This window comes from Sinocyclocheilus anshuiensis, unplaced genomic scaffold (assembly GCF_001515605.1).
Source record: "Sinocyclocheilus anshuiensis isolate Anshui unplaced genomic scaffold, SAMN03320099.WGS_v1.1 scaffold1079, whole genome shotgun sequence".
NCBI classification, from domain to species: Eukaryota; Metazoa; Chordata; class Actinopteri; order Cypriniformes; family Cyprinidae; genus Sinocyclocheilus; species Sinocyclocheilus anshuiensis.
The window spans coordinates 2,771,464-2,772,504 of NW_015548207.1; positions in this window are offsets into that span (position 1 = coordinate 2,771,464).

The window sequence follows — 1,041 nt, forward strand, 5'->3', positions numbered from 1 at the left end:
TTAATAAAATTAAAACCATCAGTGCACAATTTTCCACACCACAATCTGTCAAGCACATCTTACCAGCAAACATCACACATCCTTCTCTTCACTCTCTAAAACAGAAGTCTCCAAACTCATCCTTTCTAATTTCTCATCCTGTCCGCTTGATCCTATTCCATCTCATCTCCTTCAAGCCATTTCTCCTGCCGTTGTACCTGCACTCACTCACGTCGAGTTCACAGCATTTAGACAGGCTCGTATAACCCCTCTACTTAAGAAACCCACCCTTAACCCATCTCATTTTAGAGAACTACAGACCTTTTACAGACCTACAGTCCTTTCATTGCAAAAACACTTGAATGAGCTGTGTTCAACCAAGTCTCTGCCTTTCTCACACAGAACAACCTCCTCGACAGCAACCAGTCTGGTTTCAGAAGTGGACATTCAACCGAGACTGCCTTGCTCTCAGTTGTTGAAGCCCTAAGACTGCAAGAGCAGATTCCTAATCTTCAGTACTTTGCTGGATCTGTCCGCTGCTTTTGACACGGTTAAACACCAGATCCTCCTGTCAACCCATACCGGCAAAGGGTATCTCAGGAACCGCACTCCAGTGGTTTGAGTCTTACCTCTCAGATAGGTCCTTCAAGGTATCTTGGAGAGGTGAGGTGTCCAAGTCGCAACATCTAACTACTGGGGTGCCTCAGGGCTCAGTTCTTGGACCGCTTCTCTTCTCTGTCTACATGGCATCACTAGGTTCTGTCATTCAGAAACATGGCTTTTCATATCACTGCTATGCTGATGACACTCAACTCTACCTCTCATTCCATCCTGATGATCCGACGATAGCTGCTCGCATCTCAGCTTGTTTAACAGACATTTCTTGCTGGATGAAGGACCATCACCTTCAATTCAACCTTGCCAAGACAGAACTGCTTGTGGTTCCATCAAACCCATAATTTCATCTCAATTTCACCATCCAGATAAGCACATCAACCATAACTCCTTCAAAAACAGCCAGAAACCTTGGAGTTATGATTGATGATCAGCTGACTTTCTCAG